General features: G+C 38.3%; 1 pseudogene; it reads left to right on the top strand.

Moving 5' to 3' along the window:
- Window positions 1-24,129: 24,129 nt before the first annotated feature.
- On the top strand, window positions 24,130-25,512 carry LOC130939773 (epimerase family protein SDR39U1 homolog, chloroplastic-like; annotated as a pseudogene).
- The last annotated feature ends 1,561 nt before the right edge of the window (window positions 25,513-27,073 follow it).

Genomic DNA, 27,073 nt, shown 5'->3' with positions numbered 1-27,073 from the left:
AGCGCATGAAGATGCCTTCCCTTCCGTCTCTCTGCTTTCCTACTGCCTTCATCCAATCCTTCTTACTCCTTTCCATGGCAAGCTCGTGTAGGGTTTCACCATTGTCAGTGGCTACCTCCCATCCTCTCATTGAAAGCGATTGCATATGCCCCTGTCACGGTCATAGCGGAATTCATCTGTCGGTTCTCAATCAGGCCGGAATAGAATCCAGTGATTCTTTTGCGTCTGTCACTAACGCCCCGCCCTCAGGAGTTTGAAGCACGTCACAGTCATTCAGTCATTGAATCCTACTCAGAATACCACAGACAAGGTTAGACCTTCCGGATTCTCTTGAATGCTGCCATCGGGTCCTTCCTATACCACGAAGACTCTGATTAAAGAATCCAAGAGATATTCACTAAGCCTCAGATGCGTGTAGAACAAGAGTGGTTGTCAGTCACTTTGTTCATGAGTGAGAATGGTGATGGGCGTCAATCATCACCTTCATCATGTTGAAGAACAAGTGATATCTTGGACAAAGAACAAGCGGAATTGAATAGAAGAACAATAGTAATTGCATTAATACTCGAGGTACAGCAGAGCTCCACACCTTAATCAATGGTGTGTAGAAACTCCACCGTTGAAAATACATAAGCATAAGGTCTAGGCATGGCCGAATGGCCAGCCTCCCAAATGATCTAAGATAGCATAAAACTCAAAGATAGCTACCAAGATGTCAAATACAATAGTACAAGGTCCTACTTATAGAAAACTAGTAGCCTAGGGTGTACAGAAATGAGTAAATGACATAAAAATCCACTTCCGGGCCCACTTGGTGTGTGCTTGGGCTGAGCAATGAAGCAATTTCGTGTAGAGACTTGTCTTGGAGTTAAACGCCAGCTTTTATGCCAGTTTGGGCGTTTAACTCCCATTTGGGTGCCAGTTCCGGCGTTTAACGCTGGAATTTCTTGAGGTGACTTTGAACGCCGGTTTGGGCCATCAAATCTTGGGCAAAGTATGGACTATTATATATTGCTGGAAAGCCCAGAATGTCTACTTTCTAACGCCGTTGAGAGCGCGCCAATTGGGCTTCTGTAGCTCCAGAAAATCCACTTTGAGTGCAGGGAGGTCAGAATCCAACAGCATCTGCAGTCCTTTTTTTGGTCTCTGAATCAGATTTTTGCTCAGGTCCTTCAATTTCAGCCAGAAAATACCTGAAATCACAGAAAAATACACAAACTCATAGTGAAGTCCAGAAAAGTGAATTTTAACTAAAAACTAATAAAAATATACTAAAATCTAACTAGATCATACCAAAAACATACTAAAAACAATGCCAAAAAGCATACAAATTATCCGCTCATCAGCCCTCCACAAGGGCAGGGCAGCCTCTTGGAAGCAATTGTTCTTGGGCTGAAAATTGGATTAAAAATCCAATTTAATTCATTTTTCACCAAATCAAAAGCCCATCCAAATCCCAAGATCCAAGAATATAAAGTGTATAAATAGGAGCTAGTTTGATGTAATTAGAACCTTTTACTGGACTTTTGAATTTTGCACTTTCTTTGGAGCTTTGAATTTTGCAACTTTTCTTTGAGAGACTTGACCGAGATTTCAGAGAATTAGGGAGGAGAATTGATCTCTCTTCTTCCTCGTTCTTGCTTGGGCATTTTCTACTTTTCTTGTTTGAGTCTTGGGTGTTAAGAATTGAGGAAATTCTATCTCAATCTCCACTCAAGAGCTCTTTAATTTCTCTTTTGCATAATTGAATTCATTTACATTCCCTTTGCTGCTTCTTCTTCAATTTCTTGTCAATTGCTTTGAGAACTTGGATCTGGGAAGGCAATTGAGATCTAGGCTTTGCTACCTCGTCTCTGGAGTCCTGAGATCCCAATTTCCTTTTGGTTCTTCTGTGAACCTTTGCTGCACTTAATTTCCTTACTGTTTGAGTTCCAATTGCTTCTAATTCAATTTCTGCTCTATTAATTGTTGCAATTCAATTTCTCTTTGTTTAGATTCTAAAATCCCAGTCCTCAAATCCCTTTTACATTCAAGCAATTTATATTCCTTGCATTTTAAGTTACTGCAATTTACATTTCTTGCACTTTAAGTTTCAGTCATTTACTTTCTTGTTCTTTAAGATTCAGCAAGTTTACTTTCCTGCTCTTTAATTTACTGCAATTCTCCCCTCTCTCTTTACATTCCAAGCAATTTAGCTTCTGTTAAATACAAACCACTCAACCAAAACTTAATTCGCTTGACTAAATCAACCACTAAACTAAAATTGCTCAATCCTTCAATCCCTGTGGGATCGACCTCACTCATGTGAGTTATTATTACTTGATGCGACCCGGTATACTTGCCGGTGAGTTTTGTGTCGGATCGTTTTCCGCACATCAAGTTTTTGGCGCCGTTACCGGGGATTGAATTAGATTGACAATGATTAAGTAAGGTGGTGGTCTAGATTAAGCATTTTTTCTTTTTAACTAAGCATATTAACTGTTTGACACATTGTGTCACCTAACCCTCTAACCACATTATAGCATTAGAATGTCCATGTTTCATTTGGTTTGTTTGTGATTCTTGCAAGTCATGGAGGCTGAGGTGCGTGAAGAGGGAGTGAGCAACAATACCCAGCCTGCAAGAAAGGTGTTGGCCTCTTACACTATCCCCAATGCAAGAAACTGCGGGAGTAGCATACTCACTCCTAATGTTCATGCAAATAATTTTGAGTTGAAGCCTCAACTTATCACCCTGGTGCATAACAATTGCTCCTATGGAGGAAGTCCATTTGAAGATCCAAACCAACACTTATCCATCTTCCTCAGGATTTGTGAAACTGTCAAAACAAGTGGTGTGCATCCAGACATCTACAAGCTACTGTTGTTTCTATTCTCTCTGAAGGATAAGGCCACTCAATGGCTAGAGACATTTCCCAAAGAAAGCATCAATAATTGGAAAGACTTAGTGAGCAAATTCCTAGCCAAGTTCTATCCCCCCCAAAGGATTATCAAGCTGAAAACAGAGGTACAAACATTCATTCAAATGGATGGAGAGTCGCTGTATGATGCCTGGGAGAGATACAAGGCCTTAATCAGGAAATGTCCCCCAGAAATGTTTAGTGAGTGGGATAGACTCCAAAACTTCTATGAAGGGTTGACCCAGAAAGCTCAAGAAGCATTAGATCATTCAGCAGGAGGCTCATTGCAGCTAATGAAGACAGCAGAGGAAGCCCAAAACCTCATAGAGATGGTGGCAAACAATCAATATTTCTTTGCTCATCAAAGACAACGCCAACCAGCCCAGAGAAGGGATGTGATGGAGCTTGAAGGTGTTGACGTTCTCTTGGCACAAAACAAACAGATGCATCAACAACTTCAGCAACAAATAGAAATGATGGCGAAGAAAATTGATGGACTGCAAGGTGTTGCAGTAAACACACAACGCCAATCTCAAACCTCACATGGGTGGAATCAATCTGAAGAAAGTTTTGGGACATTCAATTTTGAGCAACAAAGCCCTGAGCAGGTGCAATGCATGAACAACACTTCAAGTTCATTTCAACACAATTTTCATGGTGATGCACACAAGACACCCTGGAAGACTCATTCTAATTCAAGGTGGGTTGAGCATCAGAATCAAGGACAAAGGGACTTCAACTCTGGCAGCCTCAGCAACACAAGCAACCATAACCATTCATCCAATAATACTAACCAATTCAAAAATTCACAAAACACATATCACCAACCCCATAATAACTCACAAAACCACCAGAATAACTTTTCCACATCCACATCCCAACCACAAAGTACCCCCACAATTAATTCAAACAACCATCTCATTTCACACAACCACAACCAAATTCAGACTCTCAAAGAATCTCAAGTCTAGAGAAAATGATGGAGAAACTCATGAAAAATCAAGAGATGGCAAGACAAGATCAGGAAGCTGCAAGGAAAGATCAGACCCTGGCATTCAAAAACCAAGAAACCTCAATCAGAAACCTTGAGAGACACATGGGGCAAATGGCTAAGCAAATTTCAGAAATGGATGAGAAGAGAGCAAATGCCTTCCCCAATGTCACTGAAGAACACCCAAGGGACAAAGGAAAATCCACAAAATGGGAAGAGTGCAAAGTAATCACAGTGGGAAGTGAGAAGGCTATGAAGAAGGAAGCCATCAATCAGGACAAACACAACAGAGAAGTTCCACAAGAAGAGACAGAGGGGAAAAGTAAAGAGGATCAAGAAACCAAAAATGTACGAATTTCAAAGGGATACAAGAACACCCTTGAATCACAACTACAAGAGAAGAGGGAAGGAGTGAATCCTTGTGTCCCCAAACTTCCATACCCTCAGAGGTTTAAAAAAGAAAATGAGAATAAGCAATACTCAAAATTCCTAGACATATTCAAAACACTCAGCATCAATATTCCTTTCTTGGAAGCACTTGAACAGATGCCACTATATGCCAAATTCATGAAGGAAGTGCTGACAAGGAAAAGATCCCTAAAAGAAGGACAGATTGTTGAGATGACAAAGGAATGTAGTGCTATCCTCCAAAGAGAGTTGCCAGAGAAGAAAGATGATCCTGGGACTTTTTACATACCTTGCACCATAGGAAACATAACAATTGAGAAGTCATTCTGTGACCTCGGTGCAAGCATAAACTTGATGCCTTTGTCTCTAATGAGGAAACTTCAAATTTCTGAGCTGAAGTCCACACAAATAGTTCTCCAATTGGCTGACAAATCCACTAAGCAAGCACTGGGAGTTGTGGAGAATGTGTTAGTAAAAGTGGGAAAATTCTTTCTCCCTGCTGACTTTGTTATCTCAGATATAGAAGAGGACCCTAACACTCCCATCATCCTGGGAAGGCCTTTCCTAGCTACGGGCAGAGCATTGATAGATGTGGAAAAAGGGGAATTGTTGCTGAGAGTGCATGATGAACATTTAGCATTCCATGTTTTTAAAACCTTGTATGAACCCACTCAAGAAGAAGATTGTACAGAGGATAAAGCCAGGGATCAAAGCTTGAAAGAGGCATTCAATGAGTTAACTCCAAGACTTCCAAATCCATGCTTCAAAGAAGTAGAGATGGTGCAACAGACCAAAGAAATCAAGGAGGAACTAGATCCAAAACCCCCAAATGGGAGCCTCAACACTCCAGATAAAGAACCACCAAGGCATGAATTATCTCCTGAGAAAGAAAAGAAGAAAAGGCCAAGATGGTGGAGAAACAAGAAAACCCCTACTGAAGGCTTTTCACCAGGGGATAAAGTGGTGTTAAACACCCAACCAATAAAGGTGACTCCACAATTATCTGAATACTACACTGTGAACCGGGTCCTTTCACTTGAACACCTAGAGATCATCAAAGATGAGACTGGAAGGAAGTTCACAATAAGAGGTGAAAAGCTGAGGCACTGTGATTTTCAACCTCCATGATCAGCAGAACAGAAGATGTCAAGCTAGTGACAATAAAAGAGCGCTTGTTGGGAGGCAACCCAACCTGAGGTAGTTTTCTTTTCATAGCTTTTTCAATAAAAATATTGAATAATTGGTATGCATTGCAAGGAGCTAAGTTTGGTGTTGCATACCAAAACAATTTAAGGGAGAATGAAAGATTCTAAGTTTGGTGTTCCACCAAAAATCTCACTTAAAAGCACATTCTCACTTCTTGCATAATGCTAGCTCCAAGCAATCAGACAAATTATTCAACTATTTAACTGCTTTCTAGCTTTGATTCCATAACCTTTAGCAAGGACACAAGGTTTCAAATATGGTTAACTTGTTGCATCTGAGACTGTGGCAAACAATTAAGTTTGGTGTTCACACACCAAAACAAATCCAAGAGCCACACTCAATTTATGCATACTAACCATACACTTAAGGGCTTGAGAAGCAAGCAACTTTGAGAATAAAGCAGGACATGAGTCAACAATTGAAGATATTGTGCATCTTAACTCAAAGAAAACACAGCAGAAGGAAAAATCAACGGGCTGCAACTTTAAAGGTTGTATCTAAACTTAATCCTTGCTGCTGTGAATTGTTTTGAACATGGAAACCATTATATATCCTGCTAAAGTGTTTATCTAGTTACAAGTGAAGTTGTTTGATTAAGTATGCTAAATCTGCATAATGCTTGTTATCCATCACCTAGCTGAATTTTGTTTTGTTTCCCACATGCTTGAATAAAAGAGATTTTGTTTGAATTGAAAAGTAAAAATCCAATGTTGCATAAGTAGAATGGAAGTCAATGGTGGTATATGTGTTTGATTAAATGAATAACTCATGAAATAAGTGCTGCATAATATCATTTTCATTGAAGTGTGAACTAGCTTGCTGTCATGAAGGTCCCTATCAATAAAGAAAAAGCCCTTGAGAACAAAATCAAAACAAAGAGAAAAGGAAGAAGAAAAAGCCAATGTGGCAAGAAAAACAAAGAATAAAGGCTGGGCACCAATAGCTTGGACCCTAGGACACATGCCTGTGGTGTTCTTGTACTAGGATATGCTTGGATAAGTAAATTCTAAGGGGTATTTTAAAACCCGGTCACTTAGATCAACTGATTTGGGATGACCAATTGAAAGTCCACAATAAAGAGCAACCTAGATACAGAACATTTAGTTATCCAAAGAGATGCTGGGCATCAATGATCCTAGGAAGAAGTAGTGAGCTATGTGTCTGTGGTGGAAGATGTTGAGTAAAAAATAAAGCCAAAGGCTACTACTACAACATTAGACACCAAGCCTTCAAAGAATAATAAGCTTGATAAGCAACATGAGAAAAGAAAAGTTAGCAAGGGAGCAAAGAAAGAATAAACCTTATAACAACAAGTTTAGCAAGCCTTTGAGGAAGAATGTATATTATGTAACAGCAACAATAATTGAGTTATCATTATCTGCATAAAAACCCCATGAATCACATTCTGCTATATGCCTAATAAGGATATGTTTCTTTTCTTGTTCATTTCATTTTCTCTTAGTCTTGATGCTTGCTTGGGGACAAACAAGATTTAAGTTTGGTGTTGTGATGACAAGTCATCATATACCCATTTTTCAAGCTAATTTCACTTGTTTTACTAGTCTTTATGCACTTTCTTGCATCCTAAGTAAGTGATTTAGAGTGAAAATGCATAACTTCTTTAAATCAAACAACCACCATGAAATTAATGTTAACTCATAAGGTTTAAGCTGAATTTAATTGATTTTTAATTGATTTATAAGCCTTGTGAATTTAGTGATACTTTGAGTGGTTGTTTTGGTTTATTGTAGGTGAAGAAAAGAAGAAAAAAGGAAGCGTGGCTTAAGAAAGCGTGGCCCAAGGAGAAAAAGGCGTGGCGCATAAAGGAGGAGTGCAAGCATTACCCTCCACAAGGGCACACTGCCCTCTAGGAGGGCAACATAAGGAAACAAGCCTTGAGAGGCAACACTGCCCTGCCCTCCTCAAGGGCAATATCGGGCCTTCATGGAAAATAAATCAAAGGAAAAAGCCTACCAATGCTTGCCACAAGAATCAAACACGGCACAATGAGGAAGCAAGGAACTAGGCCTCATTATGGTGCCAAGAAAGCCAAGGAAAAATAGTAGCGTGTGCATCGGCCAAGTCTCGAACACGGGACTTCAATTTAGAAACACTGCCCTGCCCTCCGCGAGGGCAGGGCAGCATTTTGTTGTGGCACGCACAGACGCACCAAGTTATATTCCTTGCATTTTAAGTTACTGCAATTTACATTTCTTGCACTTTAAGTTTCAGTCATTTACTTTCTTGTTCTTTAAGATTCAGCAAGTTTACTTTCCTGCTCTTTAATTTACTGCAATTCTCCCCTCTCCCTTTACATTCCAAGCAATTTAGCTTCTGTTAAATACAAACCACTCAACCAAAACTTAATTCGCTTGACTAAATCAACCACTAAACTAAAATTACTCAATCCTTCAATCCCTGTGGGATCGACCTCACTCATGTGAGTTATTATTACTTGATGCGACCCGGTATACTTGCCGGTGAGTTTTGTGTCGGATCGTTTTCCGCACATCAACACTCATCATCATTCTCACCTATGAACGCGCGTGACTGACAACCACTTCCGTTCTACCTTAGGCCGGGCGCATATCTCTTAGATTCCCCAACAGAATCTTCATGGTATAAGCTAGATAGATGGCGGCATTCATGGAAATTCTGAAAGTCTAACCTTGTCTGTGGTATTCCGAGTAGGATTTCGATATTGAATGACTGTGACGAGCTTCAAACTCCTGAAGGGTGGGCGTTAGTGACAGACGCAAAAGAATCAAGGGATTCTATTCCAACCTGATTGAGAACCAACAGATGATTAGCCGTGCTGTGACAGAGCATTTGGACCATTTTCACTGAGAGGATGGGATGTAGCCATCGACAAGGGTGATGCCTCCAGACGATTAGCCATGTAGTGACAGCGCATAGGACCATTTTCCCGAGAGGATGAAAAGTAGCCATTGACGACGGTGATGCCCTACATACAGCTTGCCATGGAAAGGAGTAAGAAGGATTGGATGAATGTAATAAGAAAGTAGAAATACAAGAGGAGCACAGCATCTCCATACGCCTATCTGAAATTCCCACTATTCATTTACATAAGTATTTCTATGCCTTTTTATTTTATTTATCTTTATTTATCCAATCTAATCACATTTGACTTTATGAGTCCACTTAACTGGGATTTGCAAGGTGACCATAGCTTGCTTCATACCAACAATCTCTGTGGGATCGACCCTTACTCACATAAGGTATTACTTGGATGACCCAGTACACTTGCTAGTTAAGTTGAACAGAGTTGTGTCCACACATAGCCAATAGCCATTAAATAAATCTCATGCAAATACAAAGAGGGTCACAATTTCGTCCACCAGGATGCTGCTTCCATATTGTCTAGAATTAGGGATGGTGTAAGATGCCAACACCCTCCTAGTAGGTTGGGCATTGTTGTTAGCCACTCCTTCCTCATGCACTGGACATTCTAGTGCTAGAGTGTGGTTAGAGAGTTAGGTGACACAATGTGTCAAATAGTTAATATGCTTGAAAGAAAACAAAAGAAAAATGCTTAATCGAGACTTATCACCCACTTAATCATTGTCAATCTAATTCAATCCCCGGCAACAGCGCCAAAAACTTGATGACAGAAAAATTGAATCTGCATTAACTACCGGTAAGTATACCGAGTTGTATCTAGTAATAAAACTCACTGAGAGTGAGATCGATCCCACAGGGATTGATGGATCAAGCAACTATAGTAAGGTTATTAGTCAAGTCAAGCGAATATTAGTGAATTGAGTGAAATTGAATGAACAATATATAAATTGCAAGAAATTAAAATGCTGAAAGTAAAGTGCAGAATGTAAATTGTGGAAACTTAAATGGAAAGAAATTTAAATGAGCTTGAAACATAAAGAGCATGAAAGTAAAGGCAAGAATATAAATGACCACAGAAAGTAAATTGCATGAATTGTAAAGGGGCTTTGGGTGCATGGAATTAAAAGAAAGTAGTAAATCAAAACAATTAAATGGAACTCAAAGTAAGAAAAGTAAGAACAACAAAGAGAAAGATTTAGTAGGGATTGGAGATATCATAATCCATCATGAATCAATGGGTTTCAACTCCCTTCTCAATCATATGAAGTAGATCTATAGCAGATTGGAATTAATTGAGTCCCAATTCCTTGGCAACCCAATTTCTCTAGTCACAATCAATTTGCCATTTCCTTGATCTGATTGTCATGAGAAGAGGTTAAGTGCATGTCTCTTATCCATTAGCCACACTAATTCTCAAGACCTCAATTCCTCCCAAATGGTGTTGGTCAAGAGAATTGTGAAGGATAGAGCTTCAAGTCTAATGCTTATGATTCCCCTTCTGAGGCTCACGTAAGCATTCAATAGATTCAAACCCTCTTCCGGAGTGAGTGAATCTCAATCAACATAGAAGATATCCTTTAGCTACAACAAGCGGATTGAGAAGAAGAAGAAGTTCATTCAATCATGTGAATTACAATAGAGCTCCTCCCCCTAATGATTGGGGTTTAGTTAATCGTCGCTCTAAGAACAAGTGCAAGGAATTGGAATTGCATTAAAATAAATTGAACTCAATATGAACTGAAATGTAAAATTGCAAAGAAGAGAAGAAGTGTAAGAAATTGAAATCACATAAACATAAACTAAATTCAATACAAACAAAAATGTAAATTTGTTGAAAGGAAAATTGTATCTTTACTATGCTACACTCTCTGGAGTCTCTAATCCTCCAAGAGAGCTCAGGAGTCTCTAATCCTCCAGCCTTCAGAGCCTTCTTCTTACTTCAAAAGTCTTCATATTTATACTCTTCTTCTCATCTTCAAAATGGGTCTTCAAGCATATGGATGTGGGCTTTCGGCCTTGGTTGAAGCAAGTTTGGAATGACTCTTTGTGACGTTGACAAGGACGTTAGTTCACTAACATTCACGAGCTTGCATGGGTGCCATTTGGAATGAAAGTTGGTGCTGGCGTTGGTGACCAAGTTTGTGCAAAAACGGTGGCTAACGTGCCATTTAAAATTCTTTACGAATGTTGCCACTGGCATTTGCTCACTAACGTTGGTGCACCAACGTTCTCCATTGTGCGTATGCATCATGCCTTGTGCGTGTGCACACTTGTAATTTTTCTCTTTGTTCGTGCGCATAATGACTCATGCGTACACACACTAGCAGTTTTTGCAGCTCCAACTTAAGGATTTATCGAAGACGTTGGTGTGCAACGTTTGTGGCAACATTGGCACTCTCTTTGTTTGCAGCGTTGCCAGCAACGTTGGTGAGCCAACTTTTGCCACCAACGTTGCATGTCAAGCTTGAAACATTGGTGAGCAACGTTGGTGTGCCAACTTTTGCCACTAACGTTGCTTCTTATGCTTGGCACCTTGGTTGGCATCGTTGGTGAGCCAACTTTGGCCACCAACGTTGCTCACTCTCTCCTTGTCAACGTTGCCAATTTCATGCCCATTATAGACTATTATACATCGTTGGAAAGCTCTAAATGTCAGCTTTTTAACCCAACTAAAAGCACCTCACTTGGATATCTGTAACTCATGTTATGCTCCTTTGAAGGGGAAGAGGTTAGCCGTCCTTACTATAGGTTGATACTATGTTCATCTTTGCACTTTTGGGGCAAGTTTTCTCCCTCAAATTTAGTGTCCACCATGTAGTGCCATATATGCTTGGAAAGCTCTAGATTCCTACTTTCCAATGCCATTGGAATCACCACATTTGGATCTTTGTAGCTCAAATTATTCTTATTTGAAGAAGACACAGTCAGGCTATCAGGAGCAACGTTTGTGGCAACATTGGTGAGCCAACTTTGGCCACTAACGTTGCTCCCTTTCTTCTTTGGTAATGTTTGTGGCAACATTGGTGAGGCAACTTTGGCCACCAACATTGCTTCTTCCTCCATAGGCAACGTTTATGGCAACGTTGGTGAGCCAACTTTGGCCACCAATGTTGCCTTCTCTACTTCTTCCTTGCCCTTCCTCTATTTCTCCTCACCTATCATCAACCAAACAGAATGCATCAAAGCTTTGCTATAATCACAAGATAATTCACCATTCATTGCATTAAGTAATTCTTGCATTAATCTCATGAAAATGCTCATAAATAACAATGTTTGACTGAATCAAGGCATGAATATATTATTCATCCAAATACTTGCTTATTGCCCAAGAAATACATGAAAACCAAGTAAAAAAATTAATGAAAAAGGCTTGTGAAACTAGCCTAAAATGCCTAGGTATCACCTTTATGCTATATTTTTGAATTACATTGTTTCTTTATATAGTATGAGTCACTAACCTCCTAAGGTTAAGGTTAGGAGCTCTGCCGATTCTTATGAATTAATAATATCACTATTCTATTTCAATCTATGCTTGATTCCATTCTAATATGTATCTTTGTTCTTCATCCTAATGAATTGGGAGTGTAACTTGACCGTCATCCCTATTTACATGGGTTCTTGCGAGTCCTTGATGGGATAGTATTGAACCACTAGCTTGATTATACATCTCTTAGATGGCTAATCCATGACTTCGTTGGGTACTTCTTGAGACATCAATGCAACCGAGGTGCGGGACGATTAGGGCCTTTGTGGTATAGGCTAGAACCAAAGGAGTAGCGTTCTTTGATCCGGAAGATCCAACCTTGTCTGTGGCGTTCTGAGTAGGATCACCAAGGGAATGGACTGCTAGAGCTTCACCGCCGTTCTGGATGACTGCTGACTCAGCATTTGATCTGAAGTAGAGGAGATTAATGACCGCTGTCCCGGCGTTAAATCATATATAGCCAGCCATAGGATGAATCAATCAGATGTTGGAGTAGATGGTGAGAAAAGTTGATCTAGAAGGAAGAAACATCTCTGAAGCCTCAATCATTCTAATACTATAGAATTCACACTTATCTAGTAACGTTTTATTTATTTATCTATTTTATGCGTTTTCTCATGCATGACAACTATATTTTCTATCCGCCTGACTAAGATCTGCAAGGTAACCACTGCTTGCTCAAACCAACAATCTCCGTGGGATCGACCCTTACTCATCTGAGGTATTACTTGGACGACCTGGAATACTTTCCAGTCTATCTATGCGAAACGTGCGGAGTCCGTTTCATGCACCAATGATCTCAACATGCTCAAGAAAGAGGATTTTGTTCACTATGTAGTGTTCAGGAAAGTGTAAAGATGGCTCCATTGGTTGGTAGACTAACATCACTTTATCCCCTGATGAAAAGTCTTCAGTGGGGATCTTTTTATTTCTCCAACCTCTAGGTACGTTCTTCTTGAGATTCTTCTCTCTTTTAGGTGGTGGTTCACACTTAACATCAAATTCTTGCTTAATGTCATGAGGGATATTATTAGTTGTCAAAAATGGAGGCTTTGGTTGCAAATTCTCTTTGGCTTTAGTGGTTCCTTTAGCTTGTTGCTTCACTTCTACTTCTTCTCTTTGTGTCAAGCATGGGGGTGGAGGCTTTGGAGGTGATTCATTGGGTGCCTCTTTCAAATTTGGATCCTTGAACTCAATATTCATTCAGTTCTCCTCATGATTGGAATCATACATGGTTTTGAAAACATGGAACACTAGATATTTATCACGCACTCTTAGCATCAATTCTACCTTTTCAACTTCTATCATAGCCTTGCCAGTGGCTAAAAAGGCCTCCTTAAAATGATGGGACTGTTGCAATCTTCTTCCATATCAAGAATGACAAAATCAGCTAGGAGGAAGAATTTTTCCACTTCCACTAAAATATTTTCCACAACTCCATATGCTTGCTTCATGGATCTATCAGTCAATTGAAGAACTATTTTTGTTGGTTTTATTTCATGGATTTGGAGTTTTATCACTGAGAGAGACATGAAATTGATGCTTGCTCCAAGATCACATAATGCTCTTTCAAATGTTAGGTTGTCAATAATACAGAAAATTTGAAAACTTTCTGAATCTTTCTTTTTTTTTGGCAATTCTTATTGAATGATGGCACTACATTTTTTAATCATAACTACAGTTTGTCCTTTTTTTAAGGCTCTTTTATTTGATGATGGCATCATTTTTGAGATGATTTTATTAATAAGGCCTTTCTCATCAGTTTATCCGTGGATCCTTCTTTCAATTCTCGTGATGATTTTATTAATAAGGCGCTTCTCATCAATGATGATGGCATCATTTTTGAGACACAATAATGCAAAGAATGGAAGGACTCAACTCTTGAGAGCATTAGAATGGAGAATGTGGTCCATTAACTCTTTCTCCTTCTTAACATTATTCATTACTTCAATATGTGTCAAAGACCCAATGGAACAGGTTCTCAAGAAAAGAATGGGCTGAAATTATATTCAAGTGACAAGGAAGTATCATATTTAATAATGATCATATCACTACTAAAATATGGGAATGAATCAAAATATAAGTTCGTTTGATGATAGTTTAAATAATAATAAATAATAATGATTGCATCTTATGCTATGATAATGCAGAGATAAAGTTTTTGAAATTCAAGCTATCTAATTGTTATAAGTTGTACTTATATAACGATGTTATTGTTAATCAACCGTACTTAACTATCTTAATTGTACATAATTATTTTAATTTGGTTTAAATTTTACTAATGTAAAACTAATTTTTATTGATTAATTTTTTTAAATAGTATTTATAGATTTTTGTTAATGTTTTTTATTATTTTTGAAGCGCAACATACCAGGATTTTTCCTTTTAATTTGAGAATGATATAGGCACGCTTCTAAAACGTGATAATAAGTTCACATCGAGGTACATTTAAGAAAGTCTAGTTGTATATCTCTTATCGATACGCTTTTGAAACGTAGCCAAAATCAACTCACTGCACACGCTTCTAAAAGCGTAGCTGTATGTCCACTTTTTGGCACGTTTTTAAAGTGTGACTATAGAGTTATATGTGGCTACACTTTTAAATGTGACAATAGATGAAAGCGTACCAAAAAATAAAGCGTGTCAATAGATAGAGCAACGGATACACTTGTGGATATGACCCTTTTAAAAGCATGCCGATAACTCAAAAAATATGGTAAAAAACTAATTTTCTTGTAGTGAAATTTTTGACAAAATTTGGCGTATCTCAGCATAGAATTGATGCACGACGTCGTTTTGCCAAACTTTAGGTGCCAACCACAACATGACGTAGTTTTTCTTATGTCACGTGTCAATTAATCGTGTTATGTCATTTTTTTGTGACGAAAATGGAGAAAAGACCAATTTAAGTCATGTTTTAAAATTTTAAGATACAATTTAAATCAATTAAAAATTAAATAATTAAATTATACCAGAAATCAAATTTAAAAATTCATTTTGAGTATTAACTCCTTAAATACCGGACGGACAATTAATAAAAAAAAGGAACTCGATTTATTTTTAGTCGAACAACTAATGGAAATATTTAACGTATCCGTACCAGAGGTACTATTCGTCAAGTACGTTTGAACTTCGATACTTGTATTGAATCAAAAGCACAAGTAGTGCTGTTTAAAATCAATAGTCAATGCTAACATAAATTCACAATGATGAAAACAAAGAGATATATACGAATATTTATGAAAAATAAATAAAATTAATTAAAGTGTAGCAGGAACATGTTATCCAACCCTCTAAATGCAATCCAAAGTCTCATGGCTCTCAATCCTTACCGGAGTATGATATATGTGTGGAATGGGAAGAGGGATATAGAGTAGCAAAAGCTTTGTAAAAAGTATTGTTATTTAACGTTATGTTAAGGTGGGGCCACCTTCAAAGGAGAATATATTCATATAAAGGAATATATTCAGTTTTGTAGCCCATAAAAAAGATGCTTGAAACTCAAGCAAACAGGGCCTTAGACTTAGAACACTTAATTTAAACTTCTAAACCGAGCCCCACTTTTTCCACCGAGTTCTAACTTTTAAACACGGTGGATGAGCAAAAAGTGAGGTGAGAGGCTCTTTGCTTTGCTTCGTTAAATCACAAAGGGATATATAGCAATCATGCTATTTTAATTAGTACTCTCAAGAAGAAGAGACAAACTAATTAATTAAAGTAGATTATTTAATTTTGGGGAGGGAGGCGGGTTGATTGTTTAATTTATACGTGTTCGTTACAGGTTGAGTTGGATTAATTTTAAAAAATTTTAAACTAATTTTAAAATAAATTATTAAATATTTTCCATTTCTTGTTCACCTAATAAAATTTAATTCTTAGCATAATAAAAATAAAATTTTCACAAATAATTTCTAACAAAAAAATTTATACATAATGTTTATTAATTTAGAAAAGTATATTATAAAAATAATAATATAAAAGTAAAAATTGAAAAATTATTCAACCATAAGTAAAGTGTTTAAAGTATCTTAAGTGTATCATATAAAATAATAAAAAAATTAAAATAGATATAAAACATCAAATACAAGTAGACTAATCAATGTGATGGAATGCGTTTAGTTTTATGTGTTACAAAAAAGTAAATTTAAAACTAAAAAAAAAAAGATTATGGCAGTACCAGGAGACTGTCAATATTATATGAAATAGAGTATTATCCAGCAAAAAGTGAACATGAACATAGGCTAAATGTGGTACAAATGAGGATGTTCAGATCGACGGGTGGCTATACACATATAGACAAAATAATAAATGCAGATATAAAAGAGAAAGTTAGAGTTAAATTAAAGCTATTATAAAGAATATGGTAGAATCTCGTCTTAGATGATTTAAATATGTAGGAAGAAATTCAGCAGAATATGCAATTAGAAAAAAAGATAGGATAGAAGATAGACAAGTAACGAATGGTAGATAAAGACTTAAAAGAGTTAATACTCAAAATCGTCCCTGAAAGATACCCCGATCTCCATATTAGTCTCCGGAAGATAAAGTTAATCAAAAGAGTCCCCGAAAGTTACACGAGTTAATCAGGTTCGTCCTTCCGTCAATTTGCTTGATGACATGGCTAACGTCTGCTCACGTGGCACGTTAACTGCCATGCTGGCAAAGAAGGAATACGACGCCGTTTTGATGGAATGTCCAGATAGACATGAATCGGCGTCGTTTTGTGGAGATAGTGGATTCAAAACGTTGCAGAGTGGATTCACCCTCTTCCATAACGAGTATCTCCACGTTTGCCTCCAAATTGTTTCGTCTCCGTCAAGCCATGCCCTAACCCCTTCACGTTGCATTCGAACATCGCCATCCACGTTTGTCGTCGTTGGTTGACGATCAAAGCCGAGCAGCTGTTAGTACTGAGAAAAGCGGTCGTCAGCGGTTAGCAACATTGATTGTGGAAGAAGCAAGCTTGACGGTTAGAGGTAAGCAGTAAAGTTTTTTCCTTTTTTTTTGAAGTCAGTTTGTAGCCTGATGTCCTAGGGGTGTCGTTATGTATATCTGTGTCTAGTTAGGGGTAGGGGTTTCTGTGACTGTTGTTTAAGGTCAGAATGCATTGCTTTGAATGCCGTTGTGATGATATTGTGTTATGGGTGTTTGATGTTAATGGGAGTTAGTTTTCGTTGTTGCATGTTTGTTTTGGGGTTAGGGTTTCTTATGTTATGATTGAGAATAGGCAGTTGCAATCTGTGTGGGCTAAGGAGGTTTTCTTGTTTCTGCTTGTAGATGGAAGGTCCTCCGATGACCTTTGTATTTCACCATGGGGGACTGTTTAAGAAGAATGAGGAAGGAGATATGGTATACGAACCCGATAATACAGAGGTGCTGATGGGGGTTGAAGGAGACACGCTTGACGTCTTCTTTGTAAGGGGTTATTATAGGGAGTTGGGTTACATTGAAGCTGGAAATTGGTGGTGGAAAGATCCTGGAGTTTCTCTTTCATCAGGGTTGAGAAGCTTAGTAACAGACGCAGACTTGGTTGCCATGTGCAAGGATTGCAGGAGAAACCACAATCTGATCAATATCTACCTGGAGCATTGTATATCTCAGCCTTGTATAGTAGAGGAGATTGAAGATGAAGTAGTGAATGTGGAAGCAGAAGGGTTGAAACAGGGGAACTGCAGCTCCCAACCTGTGAAGAAACCCACAACAATTGATCCTCAGTCCCAGAAGCAAACCTCTCACCCCAAGAGAACAACCTCACAGCGCAAGTCACAGCCCAATCCTACAATGAAGCCCATATCTGAGCCCAATCAACCAAAGGTGAAGCCCATGTCTCAGCCCAATAAAGCAGCCCACCAGCCCAACAAGACAACATCTCAGCCCAAGAAGACAGCTGCTCAGCCCATGAAGCCTGTTCCTCAGGCAAAGAAGACCAGTTATTAGGCCAAATCAGTCCCACCTCAATCAAATTCGTCATCAGAGGCAGGCAATAACTCACAAGGGGAAAAGGACAAACAAAATAGCAGTGGCTGCAGAGTCACAAGATCTGGAAGACAAGTGAAGGATGCTCCCCTCCAGGAAGATGACACTGACTCTCATGACTCTTATGAGAGTACTGAAGATGAACTGTATAGGCCTCCAAAGGTTGTAGGAGACAACCTCTATAGCAGTGAGAGTGATACTAACTCTGGGAAGGGAAAAAGAAGTGGAAAAAGGGACAGCAGGTCTGAAGTCAGAGAAAAGCACAAGCCCCCTAAGAAAAGACTAGCTGATAAAGAGATAGACACTGATGATTCCAACTATGAGGGGTCTAAAGATGAAGAAAGTTCTGAGTCTGGTATGTTAATTCCATTAGGGTTAGTTGTTAAGGGTTTTTATTATGCAAATGTTAGCCTTTGTAATGTGTTAAAATTTTTTGTTACCAGATTTAGATGATAGTGATGCTGCCTCAGATGCTGACTCCTGGCATTCAGAGGATTCTGATAAGGTGTTGGAGTCTGATGAAGAATCACCAGCTGTGTACCCACAGTTCAATGAAAAAACAAAGTTTGGAGAGTTGAAATTCGAGGTCAGTATGGTATTTAAATCCAAGTCTGAATTCATGCAAGCAACTAGGGATTATACAATCCAGTGGGGTAGAAATATTCTGTTTTCAAAAAATGACAAAGTTAGAGTTAGGGCTGTCTGTAAGTCTGAAGATTGTCCCTGGGTAGTTTACTGTGCATGTAATAAGCAAGATGGTTCTTGGCAAATTAAGACACTAGTAGATAATCACACTTGTCCAAGAAGGAGGAAAAACAGAGCTGCAACCCAAACCTAGACTCTAAGTAAACTAGTACCTAAGCTTAGAAAACACCCAACCATGAAGCACCGAGAGGTTTATGACTGGTTTGTTAGAAAGTGCAACGTCTATCTCAATAGCACATGCATTACAAGAGCTTTGAAAGCGGCTAGGAAAATAGTTGAAGGTGATGAGATAGCTCAATATGGGTTGGTGTGGGACTATGCGAATGAGTTGCTGACTAGTAACCCCGGCTCCACAGTTCAAGTGTCTGTTATCCCCATGCCTGAGAATCCTCCCCTGTTTGATCGCTTTTATGTTTGCCTTGATGCCTGCAAGAGAGGTTTTAAGGCTGGTTGCAGACCCTTAATTGGTCTGGATGGGGCGTTTCTAAAAACACTACATGGGTGTCAGATTTTAACAGCTTGTGGGCAGGATGCTAACAATCACATACTTGTGATTGCTTATGCCATAGTCAGTGTTGAAAACAAGGACAACTGGAAGTGGTTCCTTGAGTTACTGCACAATGACCTGGGAGACTACAGGGAGAACAAATGGTGCTTCATTTCAGACATGCAGAAGGTGAGCACTTTATTGATTCTGATAAGACAATACTGGGACTATTTTGATTTAATGAAGTAACATTGAGGGATGTATTTGATTTAATGAAGTTATCGTAGGGACGAATTTGACATGTTATCTTGTCGTGTCTGTTTTAACTTGCAGGGGTTAATACCAGCTGTTCAGGAAGTATTTCCCAGGGTACACCATCGATTCTGCATCTGGCATTTATGGCGCAATTTCTCAAAACAATGGTCTAGTACTGAACTGAAGGATATGGTTTGGGAATGTGCTCGGTCTAGGACAACAGTTGAATTCAACAGAAACATGAACAGAGTGAAGCTCATTAATCAAAAAGCATGGGAATATCTCGATAAGTGGCCAAAAGATGCATGGACAAAGGCCCACTTCAGTGAACTGCCAAAGGTGGATAACATATGCAACAATGCTTGCGAGTCTTTCAACGCAAAAATCAAGCATGATAGGGGCAAGCCGATTCTGACATTAGCTGAGGAAGTAAGAAGAATCATCATGAAGGGTATAGTTGACAATCGGAAGAAGCTAGAGAATTATCAAGGGATTCTCCCCCCTGTTCAGCAGAGCAGACTTGAAGCCATGACAGCGTTGTCTAGCCACTGGGCTCCTCAATGGTCTGGTGATAAAAAGAAGAACTGTATGAAGTTCATGGCTGGCCAACCAATATGGTGGTTGACCTGGGAAAGCATACATGCAGCTGTCGTTTTTGGCAACTAACAGGTAAAAAATTCAACATTTACTCATCATAATTTACTTTTATGCACGACTTTAAAATAATGATTGGTTTCTCTATGCAAGGGATGCCGTGTATGCATGCGATCTCAGCTATACAGGATAAGAATGACAAACGTGCTGAAGACTATTGTCACGACTGGTTGAAGATGGAAGTGTACAGGAAGACTTATTGCTTCAATGTGAATCCAGTGAAAGGTCAGGATCTGTGGGAAAAAACTCCACACCCAGCTCCCGTCCCACCACCATTTAAGGCAAAGTTTGGTAGACCAATGAAGAAGAGGAGAAGAGACAAAGAGGAACAACCCACTAGGTCAAAAACAAAGATGAAGAGGAAGTATAACCCTATCAGATGCATGTATTGCAGTGAGATAGGACACAACAAGCGAAGCTGTGCAAAGAAGAAAGCTACCGAAGCTGAGGAGCATGCTAGGCAGCTGCAGCTACAACTAGCTCTGGTTGCCCCTGCTGCAGAAGGGGCTGCCCCTGAAGCAACCACTGTCCCAGCTGAACCTAATCCAGCTCCATCACCAACACAGACTCTGACAGTAATTGATATTAGCCAGTGTGACAGTATACCACCAACCCAGGAAACACAACAGGTAATCTGCCATATGTGATTCATTTTAAACATTTGTTATTTCATAAATCTCATTTCTTTACTAAGCTAAATCTAAAACTAGATGTACCATTAATTTGTTTAGGAACAAGTCGCTGCTAGGCCATCCAAGTTAAAGGTCATTAAAGGGAAAGCCAGAATTCAGTCGTCTCCTAAAGCTACTGTAGCCGCACCAGTCGCTATCTCTGCTGAGACAATCAAGGGGACTAGTTCAGCCACTGCTAAAAAACTGGCCGACTTTATGACCTTCGTTCCTACTCCCACCTTCAAGCCCCCAAGAAAGACTGATAAATGACTTTGATTAGTGTTGTAATGTATTGTGGTTGAATTTGTTTTTTGTGTGAGGATACTTTCTGTTTTTTTGCACAGGGCAATTGGAGTTACATTATCTACATTTTGGTTATCTATGTCATTGAAACTTGTAATTTGCCCTTTTATTTTGGTCTATGATACTTTTTAGGTTACGTATCCTCATGTAAAAGCTTATGACTTTGATGTGGTCTGTTTCCTATGTTAAACCTTTTGTTGCTCCTTAAGAAAATGTGACATCTAGCCTTCTATGGCAACTCAATATTTAATAGTGCTTTGACTACTCAATGTTTAACACTACTTTCACTACTGATTATGTCCATTCCTTGGTACATCTTACTTTAATAGTCATCTGAGTTGGTTTGGAACCTTTCAATTAGATTGTGTTGTCTTCATATAAAAAAAAACCAAATGAAACATCTATTCTCATTCAATGGATTCATCTCATTACATCATCAAGTGTTTGGAATTTGCTTTACTTGGAACGACACAACAAACTACAAACAATCACATTAAGCACAACTACCACAAACAGGAAAACTATTAACATTTTCAGTGCTTTTACTTCAGCTTCCAAGTCGGCCAGTCTCCATGCCACCTTCAACCTCCATTCATCACAGTCACTATCAACCTGCAGCTCAGCCCCATAATCTTTCTTCGTTCCACCTTGGCCCATCCCTTCATACTCATCATCCTCAACCCACTTAAAGTAGTTGCAGTGACTGCCCTTCTGAAAATTCAGAAATCAGAAAATAAAAAATTAAACACAATCCCAACACACAAAACAACATCAAAAACCATTAAAATCTTACACAACACGCACCCGGTACCTTGGACATGCACGGAATAGTCTATCTGGGTTCTCCGCTGTCCCAGACTTTCTTATTGCAGCCTTCAACCCACAGAAACATGATTCCTCATGGGGTTTCCTCCTGCTTCGCATTGAGGCGCTGGAACCATTACTGCCATTCGAGAACAACGACACACCTCCACCACGGCCTCCATTTCCATTTCCGGCCTCCATCGTCACCCAAAACCACCAATTCGAACACGAACCCAGGCATATGGCCATCTGATTGATGAAGGCGACCTATTTGAACTGTTTTCTCAAACTCTCCTTGTCAGCAATAGGTCATGACACGTGGGCCTCTTCCACGTTGCAAGCTAACCACACACATCAGCAACAGTTAGCCAGGTCACCAACAGAGTTAACGGAAGGACAAACGTGACTAACTCGTGTAACTTTCGGGGACTCTTTTGATTAACTTTATCTTCCGGGGACTAATATGGAGATCGGGGTATCTTTTAGGGATGATTTTGAGTATTAACTCAGACTTAAAAAGAACGTACATAAAATAGTTAAAAAGAATTTATATATCAATAACTTGATTATAGACATGATATATAATAGAATATAATAGTATCATTTGATTCATATAATCAAATCCCACCTAATGGAACAAAGCCTTGTTGGTATTGTAATTTTTCTCTCTACAATCACTTGCTTTCCTTTTATGTTTTGTTCATAAAATAAAACAAGAAACACTTTATGAATGTCAAATTGTGGTCATTGGGTAATTAAACGTTTTCCAGTACAAGAAAAATATCCATTCAGTCAGACTTTTTTTAAACTACATTTGCAAAGCGTAACCTAATCTATGAATAGACTGTGCTTTTCTCCATGTTGCCCTTTTATGAGAGAAAAGGATACACAATTTGTGGCATCATTTAAAAAGTGTAGTCTTAGGTATTATAGAAATCACTTATAAAGCGTAGTCCTAGATTGATATCTACGGGTTCACTTTTCGTATCAAAGAAAATGCTTTTAGAAGGTAGCCTATTTGTTAAGTTGTAGGTACACTTAAAAAGTGAAGTCTAATGTATCTAGAGACAAAAACATGAGACTTGGTAACTTTTTTTCCTCTTTTTCCCGAAAGAAAACTTACCCTTAGTGAAATTTTTGTAAATTCCCTCCAAAGTCATCACTCACTTCCAAAGCGCTTTCATCCCTGCACTGATCGTGAAGAAACCCTCTCACCACTCACCATTACCACTGACCACTCACCATCGTGCAGAAACCTTCTCACCATCACGAAAAAACCCACTCATCACCACTCACCACAGACCATCACTCCTGTTCGCCCTCATCTCTGCGCTTCTCACCTTCGACAACCCTGTCGCGCACAACCCTCACCTTCGCCATTCTCACTGTCGCTGATAACCGTCGCTGTTGCTGCACTGACCATCGCTCTTCTTCTCCGGTCTACACTAATCGTCTTCTCCGTGCCCTAAACACTGATGACCATCACTGTTCTGACCATTGCCGTTGCTGCGCCACCGTCACCATCGTCATCTCTGTGCTTCTCATCATCGTCTTCTCTGTGCTCACATCGTTGAATATGTATGTATTGATTTCTATTTGGTTCTGAATTTTCAAAGGTTTAGGGTTCCGATTTTAGGGATTTTAATTTGGGAGTTTTAATCTGCGAAACTATAGGTTTGTGAACTGTGATTTGATAACATGCATGCTATTGTTGATGAAGATGTGTAGTATTTTAGGGTTCTCAGTTAAAATCTTTTTCAGTTAGATATCAAAAAGCTCAAGAAAAAAATTGGCATGTAATGATGGTTATAGTAAAATATGAACTAACTTCAATAATTTGAAACTAAGTATTGGATTTTAATGGAACGCTTAAACACTGTTAGGAATTTTTTCTATAGAGATAGAGAAAGAATAGGATATTTCCTAGCCTCACTTTTTGGAAGTGCAAGAAAATACAAGTTTCTGTCTTGGAGGATAAATTTTGTAAATTTGAATAGTAAAACTCAGCTTGTAAACTTTTAAGAATTTGGTGGTAATGCCGTAAGCTCAATTTGGGGACTAAATTTGTAAATTTAAGTGTGACAACCTTTAACCAAAAGGAATATAACGTGATAAATCAATTCCATGTTTTGATGTGAGAATGCAGACAGTAATTTGGACTTTATTGAGATTTGATTAATAGTATCATAACAAGTTGGGGTTGGGGTTGGGGTTGACTTCCCATTAGATATAAGTTATATAACTCTACCATGTGAAGTGCTATTTCATAAATCATAATCATTCTTAAGCTTATTATGCTGCATTTGGTTTAAATTCATACCTAATTCAGATCCCTTCACTATTGAAAGTCTACATTTATCCTCCTTTTAAATAAATATAAAAGATAGACAGATCATGCACTTTGGATTCATTGGTTAACTTTGCCTTGTCCTTCCAGTGAAAGACTTTCCAAGAATTAAGATTGCGGAGGAGTCGGAATGAAAAAATAGCATTCAGGGCTCAACAGGGGTGGTTAACTTGGCTGGAATGCCCATAAGTACCAGATGGTCTTCGGAGGTTATTGCCTTGTTCCTATCACTGTCATTATTGGATTGTATTAACTTAAAAGATTCATAGAGTTTTGGTTATTAAGAGATAATAGACATCTTCTCAACGCTCATTTTAATTCTGCAGATAAAAACAGAAATCAAGCAGAGCAAGATTAGAGTAACATCAAAAGTAAGCATATGACAAATATAGGAACATCAAGTTAAGCAAGTTTTACTTACAAGAAATTGCTTATTCTTCCTCTGACCTATCCATTCAATAGCAAAGGTTGTAGAATTGATAAATAGTGCGCCAGAGGATATTCAACCTAAAGTTTTCGTTAGTGCAACAGCTATTGATTACTATGGTATGTTCATATGCCAAATCTTCTTCTCCACTGGTCGATTATTTTCTTGATTATTGGTTGTTAACTTCTTTGGTGCACTCTTTAGAATCACTTGAATTGATAGAGAAGTATGCATGATTTTACATATAAAATGTCTTTCACTTTTTTTCACTGTTCAGGCACCAGTGAAACACGTGTTTGATGAACAAAGTCCATCAGGAAATTATTACTTGGCCGAGGTAAGAACAGATGTTTGTTGATACTATTGTAGAGAATGCAAGATATTAAAATTATAGAACCTCAAAAGAATATTCTGAGTGTTACTCAGCAGGTTTTATGAAGATATACTGTCATTTACATTTTCACCTGAAATGCTATTAAACTTGAATACTAACTGATCAGCACATCAGTTGTTATTCAAATTAATGAAGCATTTCGCTATATATACCATCTCTTGTGTTGTAGGTCACATTGATGGATGCTGTCTTATCTTTTCAGGTATGTCGAGAATGGGAATCAACAGCTTTAAAAGTAAACGGGGATGTTAGAGTAGCTCTAATTCGCATTGGTGTTGTTCTTGGTAAAGATGGTGGAGCACTAGGTATTAGCTTGTAACTGCTTGAATTTATGATTCAACATCAAATATTATCTGAAGTTCCTAAAATTCATTATATTTTTGTGTGTTTAATCTTTTATAGCTAAAATGATACCTCTCTTCAAGATGTTTACTGGTGGACCTATAGGCTCTGGAAAATAATGGTATGTCCCGCATCTTCTAGTTGTTATTGATTGGTTCCCGGCTATGTCTTAATTTTAGAAAGGCGCCATAATTAAGTTATTTTTCTTTCTTTTTGTACAGGTTTTCCTGGATTCATTTGGATGACATTGTTAATTTAATATATGAAGCACTGATAAATCCCTCTTATGAAGGTTAACTCTTAACTCTCATATCTCCAAAGGAAAATTTATTGAAATTTTGAAAAATCAAAAATTAGAAGATATAGAACATTCGCTAGCATAGATAGTTTGGATGGTGCAATTCTTGATTCTGATTTGTGTGATTTGATTACTGATGAACCACTATTTTATGGTTTATATTGTATTTAATTGAGTGGTTTTATCAAGCTTTTCACCCACTTATTCATATGATTTGCATGATTTTACAATTCTTTCCTAGTTTAGTTCTATGATTGAAAACATGCTTCTTTGGTCTTAATTTAGCTAGTCATAATCCTCTCTTATTACAATTCAATACCGTGATCTGTGTGCTAAGTGTTTCAGGCTTCATAGGGCAGGAATGGCATAAGGAATATAGAGGAAGCGTGCAAAAGTGGAAGGAACACAAAGAATTGAGGAGATGACCAGCGAGAAGTCACGCGGTCGCATGGCTCACGCGACCGCGCGAAATGGAAGAAATCACAGTGACGCGCTCGCGTGTCTAACGCGACCGTGCGGATTGGAAGCTGCACGAATGACGCGAATGTGTGGACGACGCGCACGCGTGGTACGAGAAACGCTGAGTGACGCGAATGCATGGACGACGCGGCCGCATGATGTGCACAATCTCCAAAATTACAGAAGTCGCTAGCACAGATTCTGGGCCGCATTTCAACCCAATTTTTGGCCCAGAAACACAGATTAAAGTCAGGAAACATGCAGAGACTCAAGACATCACTTGAGATCTCCAGTTATTCACTTTTCATAATTTAGATGTAGTTTTTAGAAAGAGAGGCTCTCTCCTCTCTCTTAGGTTCTAGGATTAGGATTCCTCTTAAAGGATTTAGGATTTCTACTCTTCATCAGGTTCAATATTCTTTTTACTTTATATTTCTCTTTTACTTCAGATACTTTAATGCTTGTATTACTTATTTTGCTTATTTGGCCTATAAACCATTCATGTTAGGATTTTCTTTATTTGATATAAATTGAGGTATTTCAGATTCATGATTGCTTTTCCTTATTTTTTAATTTAGATTATTTACTATTGGCTTTGGTTGATTAATTGGTAACTCTTGAGTTATCAAACTCATCGTGATTGATAATTATTATTCTTGTTGATTAATTTAGATTCCTATAACTAGTCTTTCCTTAAGTAGTTGACTAGGACTTTAGGTGTTAAATTAATTTATCCACTTAACTGACTTTCATAGTTAGAGGTTGACTTAGTGGTAGCAGAAATATAATTCTCATCACCATTGATAAGGGTAACTAGGATAAGACTTCCAGTTTTCATACCTTGCCAAGAGTTTTATTAGTTATTAATTTATTAATTCCTGCAATTTATTTCTCTTGTTTAAAACCTTTTTCAAAACCCAAAAACACTGTTTTGCACAACCCATAATAATTCATACTTCCCTGCAATTTCTTGAGAAGACGACCCGAGGTTTGAATACTTCAGTTTATAAATTTTACTGGGTTTGTTACTTGTGACAACCAAAACGTTTGTAAAAAAGGTTGATTGCTTGGTTTAGAAACTATACTTGCAACGAGAATTTA

This window comes from Arachis stenosperma, chromosome 7 (assembly GCF_014773155.1).
Source record: "Arachis stenosperma cultivar V10309 chromosome 7, arast.V10309.gnm1.PFL2, whole genome shotgun sequence".
Lineage (NCBI taxonomy): Eukaryota > Viridiplantae > Streptophyta > Magnoliopsida > Fabales > Fabaceae > Arachis > Arachis stenosperma.
Note: the sequence above shows the minus strand (reverse complement) of the source record. Positions and strands in the feature narration are given on the sequence as shown.